The sequence below is a fragment of the Chiloscyllium plagiosum genome, unplaced genomic scaffold (genome assembly GCF_037043375.1).
Source record: "Chiloscyllium plagiosum isolate Xiang-an unplaced genomic scaffold, Cpla_swu_hap1 HiC_scaffold_28, whole genome shotgun sequence".
NCBI classification, from domain to species: domain Eukaryota; kingdom Metazoa; phylum Chordata; class Chondrichthyes; order Orectolobiformes; family Hemiscylliidae; genus Chiloscyllium; species Chiloscyllium plagiosum.
Window position 1 is genome coordinate 26,426,308 of NW_028270166.1, and position 15,781 is coordinate 26,442,088.

At 40.4% G+C, this 15,781-nt stretch overlaps 1 protein-coding gene across 2 annotated transcripts in view; it reads right to left on the reverse strand.

Annotated features, from left to right (window-relative positions):
- Window positions 1–15,781, reverse strand: part of nfic (nuclear factor I/C) — an 813,295-nt gene that overhangs the window by 484,882 nt on the left and 312,632 nt on the right. The window lies entirely within an intron of this gene.

A 15,781-nucleotide genomic window follows, 5' to 3' on the forward strand; every position in this document is an offset into this window, starting at 1 on the left:
AATATCTCATGATTTACTGATATTCAGACCCATACGTGCAATAGTGCTTCCTGATTTCGCCCCTCTAATTTTAAGATACTTTTAAGGAATCCCCTACCAAAGGGTATTGTTTCTCTGCATCCATGTACACATTTTGTTCATCCTTTGTTAAATGCAGCGGTTAGATCACTGCTTAACCATACACGGTACCTGGCAAACTTTGGAGCAAGTTTGTCTGAGTAGCTTCCCATGATCATGCAACAACACAATTCATTTCACTGCAAAATAAGTTATTGATAAAACATTAAGACACAAATGTCACACTTAAAAATGCATGGACTGGCAAATGTAACAGAAAAGAATCGATGAGACGGAAATCGCGGAGAGCATATGTGTAATCAATTGAAGTCCAGAAAGTAGAGAGTAATAGAAAATAATTTACTCTGCTTAGTGTCATCGATTGACATAACATTACAATCCTTTATATGTATTTCAGGAAATGTACCCAGTACGTAGAGTGAATCTGAAGCCGAGTTCAAGCATCAAAAGCGGCATTTTTTGGTGGAACAGATGGCAGCTTATTCCAGACAAAGTTAAACCAATAGAAAATCACTGGCTGCACCTGTTCCTAGCGGAGGTGATATCTTTTGTAACGCCTCGATTATCGGACTATCATCAGACACCGACGACCTTTAAATGATAGTAATTATCATTGACATGCAGGGATAAACCAGTAACTGTTCTGTTACTGCTGTAACGCTGAAACTAGATTGATGAGAGGAGCTGTAACTTGGCCTTCAATTTTAAATTAAAAATGCAAATCTATTCTGGATTTGTACTTTTCAATAAAAATAAATCTGGCGAAAGTCAGATCCTTGCACTGCTTTCAGTGCAGAACAGGCAAGAAATAAGAGTTGGGATTAATGGTCCACACCTAAAATGTTAACTTGACTGTTGTCATCACAATTGGACTTTCGAACTTGTTCCAGTGTCTTTTAGTTAGGGAAATGCCAAATATACATTTCTGCTTTTTTAACTTTTGTAAGTGATATCCAATTAGTATGTTGATTTTGTTCCCCCATTCAAGCGATGTTTATTTATCATTCAATGTTTGCGCAAAATATCAACTGATTTCAGTGAATAGAATTCAACAACCGTAACGAAATTTTGAAACCCCAAAACAATCCTTCATTTCAGCTTGCTGTTTCTTGGGTAAATTGGATGATGTTCACTTTCCGTGTGCGATAGCCAAAATCAAAACTCATCATTTCGAGGATAGTGAAACAAAACATAATCCTCACTTTCTAATTGCAAACAGAATAACACTTAAGACGTGAGCAATAACTGACTAAGGGGGAAGTACAGCATCAAACAAAAATATCACTGCACCTGCAATAATAAAATTAGTACAAAGACTTGGAGGAGGGAATGACAATGTATTGATTTTTCTGGATCCTTCGTTTATAGAACTGGGCTTTCCCCTGATATTAAACTATAAACAGTACAGATAAAAAGTTGTGAGAACTTTTGCAAGGCTTTAATTTAAAAGACAACAAAAAAAATTACCCAGGTGAGTTGGTAACTGCAAGTACACCTGTTGGTTTCACCGCGCACACCCAGCCTTCTATCAACGGATAACAAGCACCAGGCATTTCCACAGCCTTGGGGTGGATTTTCTGGCATCTTGTCCTCCATCAGTCTGTATGTTGCAACGCAGTTAGTCCAGATTCCGGGCAATGTCTTTATTGCTGCCGTCTTTAAAAAAAAGTTAAAAATCACACAACACCAGGTTATAGTCCACCAGGTTATTTGGAGGCACTAGCTTTCGGAGCCCTGGACAACCACCTGATGAAGAAGCAGCGCTCTGAAAGCGAGTGCTTCCAAATAAACCTGTTGGACTATAACCTGGTGTTGTGTGATTTTTAATTTTGTACATCCCAGTCCAACGCCGGCATCTCCAAATCATGTCCTTTATAAAAATAAACCTGCAGGTATCCTTTGTCGCAGCATTTATACAAGTCGCGATTCTATGCAAACAGATGAATAGTCGCGACCAGTTTCACAAACCCATCAAAGTTGAGGTGATGCGCTTCAGTGTGTAATTTTGAAACAAAAATAACGTTGTGGGAATGTTTATGTTTCATTTCTTCCTACGTCCACAGATACGACGTGAACTTGAAGAATAATTGGCACTTTACATTTGAAATCGCTCACCCCGGCGAGGAACTGCGAATGATAGGTGTCCCATACTAGGCATCAGTTATTGTTACGAGGTCGAGATGCTAATTACTCAACCACATTGTTTCTGAATGGGAATCGCTGCAGTTCATTTCATTTAGCGCATCTGGCACCCAGACTAACCAAAAACATTGGAAACAATGCATATGATGCTTTTATTTTCGCGATATTCCTTCAATCATTTATGCAGGTTGAGATTCGACTTTTTTGCATTATATAATAAATCAGTGGAGTTCTTAAAATCAGAGTAACTAATATTCAAAACTATGCAAATAAGACAATCGTTGCTTACCACTACCTTGAATAAACCATTCTACTAGATCATAAGATTTCAATACAACAGAAAGAGATATTCAGGTTAAAAATAAGACATTGAGAAATGGAGTCAGCAAAGTGCCCAGGCTGCATGCTTTCGTATAGGCTCATGGAGGGATCAGGTATTGACGTTCAAAGAGAAAACTTAAGATTAACTTCGAAGTTCCGCAAATGCCACCAGATTTATGAGTCTGTTAGAGAAGATGCGCACATTTCCGATTGTTTAACTCAGAAATGCTTTAACAAATGTTTGTAACTAACATGATCTAAAAAAAAAATCGGGGTGTGTTGGGGAGGAGATGGAGAGAGTGCAGAGTGGCCCAGACAATGATTGGAATAAATAACCGGGACTCCCTGGGGTCACGCCAGCATTGGGAAGCGGTAACGTGTAGAGGGAGGGACGAGTAAGTTTTGACAGTGTGCAGGATCCGGAAACACAATCCAAGTACTGTAAGTGCTACCAAATATTTCCAGTAAAACCTCAATAAATATTTAAACAGAGCAGCTCGAAAGAAAATAACTGAGGCTCGCTACTTGGTTAACATTCGCGAGTGGAATGCACTTTATTAAAGTTCGTATTCTCCATCTATTTTAGAACCAGAGTCGATAAAGAATCTTTGGCACGTCACAGGAAAGCTGCTGGTTATGAATATTTAATAAAACTATGCTTGCTATATGAACACGATTACACTTTACATTATTGATAACTGTAAATTAGAGAACAGGAATCAGAAAATGCCGTTTCAAGAATAGGTGAGAGCTGCAGAGCTGCAGATTTGAGGCTGCACTTCTCATGCAACTTTGAGGAAAGATCCGGATTTTAATTTTAATTTTTTCAAACAGGCAAATGATGCATTCTTCCATCGAAGATTAATTGGGGAACACATGTCTTTTATATTGAACTACAGAACCATAATTATTGATAATTCACTGGTTTTTGTTTGGACTATAAGAGAATCGGACGAGGACAAGGAATGGAGATTAAATGCCAGCCATGACCTCACTGAAAGGCACTGTGTTTGAGGGGCTCTATGATCTGGTCAGAGTTTTGGATGGAGAATCACTTCGATTTCCAGTGGCCAGATTAGACTCAAAGTTGACTCTGTTTCTCCATCCATAGATGCTGATGGACCTGCTGAGTTTTTTCAAGATTTTGTTTCCTTCTAAATGTTTATACAATATTGAGAGACATTGAGTGTTTAATCCACTTTTGACAACAGTATCAACTTAGAGCTGTAAAAAGACCTTCCACTTGTACAGCACTTTATCACAAACACAAGCAAATGGGACTAGTTTAGTGTGGGAAAATTGGTTGGCATGGACGAGTTGGACCAAAGAGTTTATTTCCGTTTTCTATGGCTCTATGACATCTATAGTGGACTGGTACGACTCCATGTGTTGAAAAGGTGTTGCCAATAACTAAAAATTGAGTTTGCGGAAAGATGACCATAGAAAGAGGAAAAAAGTACTAAAGGCAATGGAAACAAACACACTCCCTGACACAAAAAAAACTGAAGGGAAAAATGACTTTAAGCCTTACTTTCCAATCTCGGAATCTTATTCCAGCTGACACTGATGCCGAGGGATACAATGGTAACAAGTTACTAAGTCCAACCGTGAACTGAAACGAGTTCAAAAGAAATCGTTACACAGTCACCTCACGGTGAATTACCAAAGTGAACACCCTAAGAAACAATTCAATGTAAATTTGATACAGTTTCTGACTGAAATTCAACTAGGATCAGTAGTTGGCACCCGCAGGTGAGATGAGGAGTGGACGAATCACCGAGAAGTTTAGATTCAGACAGCTCTATAATTGGCACTAGCTGAATCTTTCTCACTCCAAATTAATCTTTTGATTTGAAATATATTCTCGGTGTCTGTCTCTACTATAATCCGAGCTGACAGTGAAGTTATGTCAAGCCAATATGATTCAAGTGCATAATTAATAAAATGCATTAACAGCTATCTCATCCCTTCCTTTCGCACTATAGTCGTGTGGTGAAGTACTGCAGCATTCATGAGGCGCAACACGTGCCATTATATAGATTAATATGTCCACAGCCTAGGCTATTTTCACCTTGTAGTGAAGAGCTATCTGACGTAATAATAGCTACCTGGCCATTTTGAAACTGTATCAACTGCAAGTAAGTATGGGGATAACTTCAGATAGTAATCGACCTAATAGGAAACCCTGCACGGCACCAGGTAACTTTAATTTTCCTGTCTTCAACCGCTTCCTTTCAGAACCAAAACTTTGTAATGATAAATCTTAGTAGCAACACATGATGCCATAGCTGAGACAGAGAGCACACATCATGTAATTGCGTTGCAAAATCTGCTGGCTTTCTGATATATTCCAAAATACAATTTTTTTTTTACAATTTCACCACAAAAATTATACTGGATGCCATTACTTTTATTTTCTTATCAGGAGAGTAGCTGCAAACCCATGATACAAATACATCAATGTAATGCTCTGTACTACATTGAAATAACGTGCTCACATTCTGGAGGGCTGGCAATGAATTAAAAGTCTATGGTTTTGAACACACCAAGTTTGATTGAGCTTGAGTCGTTCCCTACCCTCACCAGGGTCTCCATGGATTCTGAAAATAATGTCTATGAAAGAAATGAAGAAATCCCTGCAGAAACCTCATTTTCCCCCCTTCATTTGTTAACACAGACAAAAGCCTGTGCAAGGAGGAAGCATAAATGGGTTGATGAATATGTATTGTACTTTTTTCTGACCTAAAATATACAATTTATACAAAAGGTCTAGCTACTGACACCTTTGCAATGCACACCAATACATTAACAAATGATGAGGTAAAGTGACTGACTGTGAGCCACCTTCCACAATTAACCTCCCCTCTTCCTGATGAGTCTCTGATACACTTCTCACAATAATGGATGCTAACTCTGGATTACTAATAGACATATCAAAATTTTAATTACAACTTGTGTTTTTTAAAAAGAGAACATATAACTAAAAGGTATCTATGGGTCTACATTCAATAGCTATCTGGCAAAGTCATGGCTGGACCCATGGTAAGTCACACCTGTAAAATGTCAGGGAAGTTTCAAACATAGTGAATTAAAAGGAAGGGGTAGTGAGGAGCTGTTCATCCCTGTCAGTAGAAAGCTATCTACTGGAGATTATGTTCCAAACATGACTTTTTAAAATCCTTCCTGCAATATACAAAAAGAAGGGTTGAAATCAAACTACAGATCCTAATCTGTATGTGTTCTTCGGCTGAGATGCTAGTATGAATAAGTGTGCCATAGGGATCACAGGTTGAGGAAAGTGATTACATAACCCTACATTGCAGGTAAAGGAAAGACAATTTATCACTTTGAGAAGGAAACAGGACAAAACCCTACAGTTACCTACAGAGGAAAGAACCTTGAAATCAACTGTTTCACTACCTATATCATCATTACTGGTATCATTCAAATTAACAGTTGCTCTTCATGAAACCCAAAGAGTGATTTGTATATCTTTTTAACAGTTATTGCTTTAATCAATTCAAATTTCCAATTTCTGTGTACATGTCAATTTTATTATCTTTTCTGGATTTTAATAATTAATAAATGCATGCTTTCTTTAACTTAAGAAAGGAGAAAGTGAGGTCTGCAGATGCTGGAGATCAAAGTTGAAACTTTATTGCTGGAACAGCACAGCAGGTCAGGCAGCATCCAGGGAACAGGAGATTCGACGTTTCGGGCACAGGCCCTTCTTCAGGAATGAGCAGAGAGTGTTCAGCAGGAGAAGATAAAAGGTAGGGAGGAGGGACTTGGAGGAGGGGCGTTGGAAATGTGATAGGTGGAAAGAGGTCAAGGTGAGGGTGATAGGTTGGAGTAGGATGGAGGCGGAGAGGTCAAGAAGAAGACTGCAGGTCAGGAAGGCGGTGCCGGGCTGGAGGGATTCGGCTGAGACAAGGTGGGGGGAGGGGGGATGAAGAAACTGGTGAAGTCCAAGTTCATCCCCTGTGGTTGGAGGGTTCCCAGTCGGAAGATAAGACGCTCCTCCTCCGACCGTCGCGTTGTTGTGGTTTGGCGGTGGATGAGTCCAATGACCTGCATATCCTCGGTGGAGTGGGAGGGGGAGTTGAAATGCTGTGCTACAGGGTGGTTGGGTTGGTTCGTCCGGGTGGCCCAGAGGTGCTCTCTGAATCGCTCCGCAAGTAGGCGGCCTGTCTCCCCAATATAGAGGAGGCCACACCGGCTGCAGCGGATGCAGTAGATGATGTGGGTGGAGGTGCAGGTGAATCTGTGGCGGATATGGAAGTTTCCTTTGGGGCCTTGGAGAGAAGTGAGGGGGGAGGTGTGGGCGCAAGTGTTGCACCTCCTGCAGTTGCAAGGGAAGGTGCCGGGAGTGGAGGTTGGGTCGGTGGGGGGTGTGGATCTGACAAGGGAGTCGCGGAGGGAGTGGTCTCTACGGAAAGCTGATAGGGGAGGGGAGGGAAATATATCCTTGGTGCTGGGGTCTGTTTGGAGGTGGCGGAAGTGACGGCGGATGATGCGCTGTACATGGAGATTGGTGGGGTGGTAGGTGAGGACCAGTGGGGTTCTGTCCTGGTGGCGGTTGGAGGGGCGGGGCTCAAGGGCGGAGGAGTGGGAAGTGGAGGAGATGCGGTGGAGGGCACCGTCGACCACGTCGGGGGGGAAAAAACTTAACTTAAGAAAGCCAATTTAATTTGCTTTCTTTTAAAACATAAATGCATTCCAGTTGTGAAAAGATATCCATGAGGGAAAAGATCCTTTTTAAAATTAACCTTGTTGTGACCAACCAAGAGTAGGATTGAATTAAGAAGAGAAAAGATAATGAATTGGGGACCCTTGCTCTGCATTGATCATAATAGATTGGCTCATTTTTGAAGTTATTACCCACAAAGGAAACAAAAATTAAAGTGGGAAGAGTGAATTGTTTCTTCAAAATCAATTATTAAGGCTGCAAATAGGCTTTTTTGAGTTTTTACTGCTAATAAATAGAAATGTCTGCATTTTCTGCCAATGCTTTTCGACGAAAATGAAGGAAAATTAATTTTGAGTATTTAAAATGCTGTCCCTTGAACAGTTAAAAGTGTGAAGAAGGCACTCGTGGATTAAAATTCTGCCTGAAAGCCAGTAAACCCCAAATTTTAAAAGAGTTGGCCAAAATAGGCAAAGTCTTTTCCCTGAGGTGGAGGTGTCTAGAACTAGAGGGCATAGGTTTAGGGTGAGAGGGGAGAGATATAAAAGAGACGTAAGGGGCAACTCTTTCATGCAGATGGTGGTATGTGTATGGAATGAGCTGCCAGAGGAAGTGGTGGAGGCTGGTACAATTGCAACATATAAGAGGCATTTGGATGGGTAAATGAATAGGAAGGGTTTGGAGGGATATGGGCCAGGTGCTGGCAGGTGGGACTAAGTTGGGTTGGGATATCTGGTCGGCATGCATGGGGGTTGGACTGAAGGGTCTGTTTCCATGCTGTACATCTCTATGACTCTATGAGGACAATGAAATGAATGGAGTAATGCTGGAAAAATTGAAACTGGGGAAGTGGAAGTTAGAATTTCTAATAAAGGAAAGAGAAAGGCAGAGGAAGGTGACAGGAGGATGGGAAAGTGAGAAAGAAGAAAGAACATTGCCAAGAGAGAGAGTTTCAGGACAGAAAGAGGGATGGAGAGTTTAAAATAAAAGTGGTCAAGCTGAGGGACAGAAATCCTACTGTATCCCTTGAGGACACTACTAACTCTAGTTTATAGGCATAGGAAACTTGATTTTCTCATTTAATCCAGTGGTTGGATGAAGTAGAAGTGGAAACCTTCTTTATTACTTTTGCGCAGGTTTATGGCAGTTAAAGCAGCCAATCCAATATTTCTGTAGAGAAAATATTCAAGGAAATCTGACAAGCTTTACTCCTACTTAGGTGAGGACAATACCATTAACTATGATGTACCATAAAGGGCTACATTAAGTATGTACTAATTAGTGCTGGAGGTGTACAATTAGTAATTCAATTTGCTTGGGAAACAGCCTAAATTGGAATTTGAAGGCCTGAGCAGCTTGCATTTGACCAGTTGGTATCGTTGCTTAAAATGGAAGCCACTATCAAAGATCTCTGTATAATACCTCTCCTTCAGGCATTTAAAAATTTCATGTGCTTTCCAATAGAACACACCTAGAGGAACAGAGCAGATCAGAGTCTAAGCAGTCACGCGATGAGCTAATTCACAAAGCCTTGTGCTGGAAAAGACCTTTCGTTAGTCATTTCCAACTAACAGAAAAGGAGAGACTTAGAGAGTCCAATTAGAAGTTGAGCACCCATGGGGAGAGTTGAAACATGTGGAACTGGAAAGGCACAGCAGGTCAGGGCAGCATCCGAGGAGGACAGTTGACGGTTTGCACATTAGCCCTTCATCAGATATTCCTGATGAAGCACAAATGCATGAAACATTGGCACTCCTGCTCCTCGGATGCTGCCTGACCTGCTATGCTTTTCTAGTACCACACGTTTTGACTCTGACCTTCCAGCAGCTGCAGTCCTCACTTTACCCATTGGGAGAGGAAATGCTGGCACACATTCTTAGTGTAGAAAGATGGTGCTGAGTTGAAAAGTGAGGCTAAGAAACCAAGGTTTCTAACTGCTAAAAAGTAGGACATTTCCAGTGAGATATTTCAGAGCCCATATGTGCTGTGCAAAGAATAGGAGCTATTCAGAGACCCTAACAAACCATGCTAGGACACTAATGTTTGGATACAAATGCCCTGCAAAGATATTCCTCTGAGTATGGATGAAGGTAAGCAAATCCGAGACAGTTACGGCTATGAGTATCTAAAGGAAGGGTGGCCACATTCTTTAGGGTGAAACAAGCAAGCCTATATTAATACTGAAGAATATGAAGGCCAGTCAATGCCTACTGTTGTGAAAAGGCATGACTTTCTTATCAAATAATGCAGTGAAAGTGCTCATCATCAGTGTTCTCTCAGAATCTAGCTTGACATCTGGCAGGTTAGATAGTCTTCAGATGACTTTGAAACTCAATCTTGGATCAACAAATTTTTAAACAGTGGAGTGCATATTGTTGCATGGGGAAATGGAATTCACAACCTCAGCTCGGTTTCCTCTTTCTTCTCTCGCGGATGAGTCACTAAGCCTCAAGGTAGCATGTTCTTAGGAGGATCAGGAGGTGCCATGTCGAGTGGATGGCAAATTTCTCCTTCCAATTAGTGGTGTCAAAGCCTCTGTGCTTTAGGTAAACTTACACCTTTTCCTTTGACTGTCTTTTGACTTTTGGGAGAAGTGAACTACCAAGGGGGGTGATTTTCAGGCATCCAGACACATTGGACTGTCCAACAGAATAGATTCTTTAGGAACAGGGCTTCAATGTTGATGGACAAAACTTCATTATTCTTGTTTAGCAAAGGGGCGAAAGGTTATCGGGGTAGGTGGGAATGTGGATTTGAGGTTGCTATCACTCTAGCCATGATTCTATTGAATGGTGGAAAATGTTTAAGGGCCTGGATGGCCAAGTTCTGCTCCATGTTCCTATTTTTTTATGTCCATGGAGTATGGTCATCTACTCTGGCAGATCCCCCCAATTTATGCCAGGATTTGACATAAGCATCACTGGTGCTAGCTCTTGAGGATTTTAATGTGATGTTGGCAGACTGCTCATGCTTTGCTGCAGTGAAGCTGTGTGGTCAATGAAGCAACCTTTTAAACCAAGACCTCAGTTAACTTCTGGAACTCCCTGTTGTCAAAGACATGTTATTAAAGTACATGCTAGCATGCTAGTAATGAGGAGAAACAATGGGAAAAGCCCATTACTCTGTATCAGATGTACGAGGGGTGTGACCTTGTCTCAGGACTAATAATTGTGGGAGTAGTCCTTAGGTTGCTTGTGGACTAAGTTAACCTGCATGCTAACAATGGGTTGTCAGGATCCAGATTAATAGCATCTCCAGTGGTTTCCTAGAAGCTCACTGAGGTCTGAGAGACAAAACAGCTGCAGGAGAGGATACTTGGCATTTCCTCTGACCATGCAATTACAAAATGTATGGCCGGAAATTCTCCATCAGCGGTGGCTTAGATGGCATAGTGAATAGAATTTGGTTTGAATTAGTTGCATAATTGTAAGGAGCTAGTATGAGTTTTATGGAGTATGGATAACTGAAATAAGGCCCTCATAACGGAAACACATTGTCTTGGTGAACTGCAAAGGAGTGCTGCTTCTCACAGAGTCATAGAGTCATAGAGATGTACAGCATGGAAACAGACCCTTCGGTCCAACCAGTCCATGCCGACCTGATATCCCAACCCAATCTAGTCCCACCTGCCAGCACCTGGCCCATGTCCCTCCAAACCCTTCCTACTCATATACCCATCCAAATCACTCTTAAATGTTGCAATTGTACCAGTTTCCACCACTGCCTCTGGCAGCTCATTCCATACATGTACCAACCTCTGCATGAAAACGTTGCCCCTTAGGTCTCTTTTATATCTTTCCCCTGTCACCCTAAACCTATGCCGTCTAGTTCTGAACTCCCTGACCCCAGGGAAAAGACTTTGCCTATTTACCCTATCCATACAAGACAGTGGCAAAAATAAAACTCTCTGGGTTATCTACACAGCATCAATGATTCCAAGCTTCAGGTTGCATGCCACTTCAACACACCTCAATGTTCCTTGACAACCTTTTCTGTCTTGGGCAGAATCTTCTGGAAAAACAGCATCTCATTTTCTGCTGGAGGACCATGCAGCCTCCAGGACTCAATATTGAGTATAATAATTTTAAAACCTGAACTCCTTCTTCCATGCCCTTTACTCACCCCACAAGCAAGGCCCTAACATATCATGGGCTGCTTTCAGCACAACCAACCCATTTTAACTATTTATGGACTCCATTGCTAGAATTTGTTTCTCCTGATCATCTCAGTATCCATCCCTTTTTTGTTATTTGTTGTTCTCTCTCCAGGCTCTACCTCTGACTATCTACCCACTGCTTTCCACCCAAACTCCTGTCTTCAGCATAAATATGTCTTTTATCGAACCACCATCAGTTCTGAGGAAGGTCATTTGACTCGAAATGTTAACTGTGCTTTCCCTCCAGGGATACTGCCAAACCTGCTGAGTTTCTACAACAATGTTTCAATTAAAATTGCAGACTTAGAAAAGGCATCTGGGTACTAAGTATTTATACATGCATGCATTAAAATAATTTCCAGACCATCTTTTATGATTAAATGATTTGATTGAGGTTGGTTGGTGCTGGAGATGTGGTATTGCAAATATTTATAACTAAAAGCTTGTAGATGTATGAGATAATTTCATTGGCAGTGGAAATGGTTGACAATGGAATGTAAGAAATACAATATGCAGTGTAATTTCTTTTAATCACTCATGGGATATGGGCATTGCTGTTGACCAGGAATTTTATTCCCCATCCCTCGTGCCCTTGAGAAGGTGGTGGTGAGCTGCCTTCTTGAACCACTGCAGTCCAACTAGTTTAGATTTACCTATAATGTTGTTAGGGAGAGAATTCCATTATTTTGACACAGCGACACTGAAGGAACAATGATATATTTCCAAGTCAGGATGGTGAGTGGCTTGGAGGGCAACTCGCAGGTGTTCGTGTTCCCATGTATCTGTTTTCCCTGTCCTTCTAGATGAGTGATCCATGAGTTTGAAAGCTGCTATCCAGGCACCTTTTGTGACATTGACATTTGTTTGTCTGACATTATGCTTAACATAAAAAAAGTCAGATTAGTACTTTAGTAAGAAAGATCCAGTCAGTTGTGGCTATACTAACATCCCAAGGACTAGAGTGTTTCAAGATAACAGCTCACAACCATCTTATGGAGGACAAATATGGATAGGCAAAATCTGTTGGCCTAGTCAATGGCACCCACAGAACATGAACAAATTGAAGAAATGCAATTGAAATGTTTGTTTCATTTTCAGATTTACTTTATGTAAAATGAAGTAAGGTATAACACAGTTTTGAAATAAAACAATCAACATCCAGATTCAATAATGATGTCAACAGCAGAACAAAAATGGGAGAGATAGAGAAAGGGATATTTGAGAAAGTAGATAGACATCACTTGTGACAGAGAGAGAGAAAGGCAATGAATTGTGTGCAAAGTTATGTGAGTGAAAGTGAGACCAGTGAAGCTAAGAAGGAGATTCAAAGGAGCAGATTGTGTGATAAAGGATTACAAATGAAAATGAGAGGACAGTGTGATTTAAAGTTGGTGTAGATATTAAAAAGGCTGGTGCTTGGGCAAAAATCAACTTAGTATTTTGTAAACGATAGAAGTTCACTATGTGATCGTGAAAAACTCATATTTGTGACAAAAATAGTCACACAGAATGAGTGAACATTTCTCAGACAGTAGAAACATCTATTTATACCACACTTAGTTAGGCATAAAGTGGAATGAATGTTTTGTTTCATAAAGTGACTGAAACTACACCTGCAATGGCTCTAACAATTCAAATACACAGCTGTGCATGGTCAGTCTGTGATCTGCATCAAAGTCCAAACCAACGCACATTTTGTTCTTGCACACAGAAATCAAAACTTTACTTTTTCCACCCAATGATACACAAAAAAATATAAAATAAAGAAGTCAAACATAACAAACACATTAAATAGTGCCTTGTAAGTATGTTTGCTTTAGAAAACAAATGTTTTTATTCATCGTGTCGCTAATAACCTCAAAACCAACTCATTTACTAATGACCCCATCCACCCTGCATGAACGACATTAGTATTGTCTTGAACAGGCCATATATCAACTCGAGACAAACTTTATCTATTCATTTATTGATGTGGGTATGTGGAATGTGGGTATAACTGGAAAAGAATGAGTTATACCCCATTTCTAGTTGCCTTTGCAAAGAGGTGATAAGTTGCCTTTTTGAACAGCTGCAGTCTATGTGAAGGCACTCTGGCAGGGTTGTTAAATAAGGACATGCAGGATTTTCATCCTGAGACAGTGAAGCAACAGGGATTTACTTCAAAGTGATGACGCTATGCAACTTGAAGGGAACCATGTGTATGTTGGCATTCTCATTTGTTTGCTTCCCTCGTCCTTCTGGGTAGCAAGGGATTCAACTTGCCCAGTCAATAGTAATGCTGTTGAGTCACACTTAGTGAATTGCTGCAGTACATCTTAATTGTGGTAAACTTTGAAGCTACAGTATATTGGTGATGGCAGAGGTAAATGTTTAAGGTGGTGGATGGGGTACCACAAAGGGGCCTATCTTTTTCTGATTGATGCCAAGATTCTAGTGGAGTTGCACTCATTTAGGCAAGGGGAGAGTATTTAATCATATTTACAATTTGTACCTCATAGATGGTGAGCTTTGGCAAGTCAGAAAGTCAGTAACTCACAACAGAATACTCAAATACTGACCTGCTCTTATCACAAAAGTAATTACATGGATGGGCCAGTTCAGTCTCCTGTCATTAATAGCCACCAGGATATTGTCAAATTTTGAGCTATTAAATAATGAATTTATTTCACTTAGGACCATTGTAATGCTGTATAATGGAGGATATCTTCAGTTTGAAGATGGAACCTTGGCTCCACAGGATTATGCAGTGGTAACCCCTGCCAATGCTGTCATAGCTAGATGCATCTCTAATTGTTAGATTGACATCCAGGCTGGTTCAGCCAGTGAAACTCACATTCCCAGAATGTACAAAAAGGAAGATTGATGTGAATAAGCTCAAATAGATTTCTCCTGTGTGTTAATTCTCTCAGAATCTGCTACAGGCCCAGTCTTGCAGCTATGTTCTAAGAGACTCAGCTAGCTCAGTTAATAGTAGTGCTATCAAATCATTCTTAGTCTTTGAATTTCCCCATTCAGTGTACATTCAATTATTTTTCAAGTGATGATCAGCATGGAAGAATGCAAATTTATCAATTGAGGGAGGTTGGTACATTACAGTCTGTATAATGCGATCATGTCTGTGATTGATCTGAGAACAAAAGACCTCCTGGAGTCCAGTCAATGTTGAAGACTCTCGGTTATTCCCTTCCAACTGTGTACCTGTAAGATGCCACCTCTGGTGGGTTTGTTCTGTTAGTCTGATAGAACACACACAGAAATTGTGACAGATATTGGCTAAAATCGGTCTATGTTAGGTTGTTGCTTAACTGGTCTAACTCTTTCAATTTTGGCACAAATCATTAAATGTTTCAGCATATTCCCTATTATTTTATATCCAAAAGTGTTATCACACACAACCAAATGGTCTTTATCCCCACCACCAAATTATCCAAGGTATTTTTCCTCAATTATCTACTATGTATGTCCCCTTCATAATCTCTTCTGGGGCTGGAGCTAGCTGTATGGGAGATACCAGCAAATTCCGCATCCTTCCACTCCATGTGACACCTCATTGGCATTATTTAGCTGCATCTTGCCACTCTATTGCACAACATGGTGAGATCATTGATTATATCCAACCCCTCAATGTCATCTCACAGTGGTATCACCAAGCTGTAACCTAGCAATCTGTCGAAAAGTACACACTGGCATCATTGACAGATAGCTTTCTATTTATTTTCAAAATGATATATAGTGTTGACCTTCATTGTGCCCCTTGAATTTGTCTGCTGCCTGTTACTGTTTATACATCTCTAGCCCAGTTTTGATTTTCACTTTCTAAAGTTATTTCACATTAATGCAATACCAGATGTACTGTTACAAAACTTCAGACACTTTTACATCTTAATTATTAACATTCTTAGATAAACTAGGAGCCAGGAGAAGTAACTTTCATCTCTGTGGGTGTGTTCATCAGAATATTATATAACTTGAGTGAAAAACACATGATGTGATTGGTTGAAAACTTGCCATCTGTTGGGAAATAGTTTCCACTACAGATCACAAATGACATCACTGGCAAATGTCTATTGCATTCACATAAATCGTTAATAAAAATAAACAACATTCTCAATTCAAATGTATTTAATGTACTCAAATGGCCCTCCGCCAGTCATTTCCAGCTTAGTTCTGCTCATGGTGTGATTCCATGTTTTAGTCACACTTCTGCAATTGGGCAGTTTGTGCCATATTTTAATGAATTGCATCTGACAAGATGTTATACTGACAGCATTGATGGCATGGTTAGGCACTGGTGAGTTATTTTCAAACACAATAATAATGCAATGAAGCCCTACTATTTACGCAGAAGCCATTTAGTAAACATTAAACTGGTCAAGAAATGGAGGCAAATTATCTTA